The sequence below is a fragment of the Mastomys coucha genome, unplaced genomic scaffold (assembly GCF_008632895.1).
Source record: "Mastomys coucha isolate ucsf_1 unplaced genomic scaffold, UCSF_Mcou_1 pScaffold21, whole genome shotgun sequence".
Classification (NCBI taxonomy): Eukaryota; Metazoa; Chordata; class Mammalia; order Rodentia; family Muridae; genus Mastomys; species Mastomys coucha.
This window is the reverse complement of record NW_022196904.1, coordinates 50,181,111-50,181,358: the sequence shown is the minus strand read 5'-3', so window position 1 is coordinate 50,181,358 and position 248 is coordinate 50,181,111. Positions and strand designations below refer to the sequence as shown.

The 248-nt window shown below is 51.2% G+C and overlaps 1 long non-coding RNA gene and 1 other non-coding gene across 2 annotated transcripts in view; both read left to right on the top strand.

Moving 5' to 3' along the window:
- The window catches only part of LOC116102315, an 11,066-nt gene that overhangs the window by 10,613 nt on the left and 205 nt on the right, over positions 1 to 248 (top strand). The gene's annotated exons all lie outside the window — the stretch shown is intronic.
- Positions 124 to 217, top strand: LOC116104296. Its single transcript, XR_004123804.1, has one exon. It is a non-coding gene; the product is annotated as a small nucleolar RNA SNORD116 (small nucleolar RNA).

The following is a 248-nucleotide window of genomic DNA, read 5'->3' as shown; positions in this document are numbered from 1 at the left end:
TTGGAGCTTGAGAACATTGACCCTGGCGATGGATGGGCAATGTCTTGCAGTTCCTTGCTCTCCCCAAATCCCGAGCACTGCAGAGTACCAGGATGACTTTGTGCAAGGCACTTCAGTGTGCTTGGATCAATGATGATTCCCAGTCAAACATTCCTTGGAAAAGCTGAACAAAATGAGTGAAAGCTCAGTACCGCCACTCTCATCAGGTCTGAGGTCCGGCACTTTGGGTCCCACAGGTCCTATGGGCG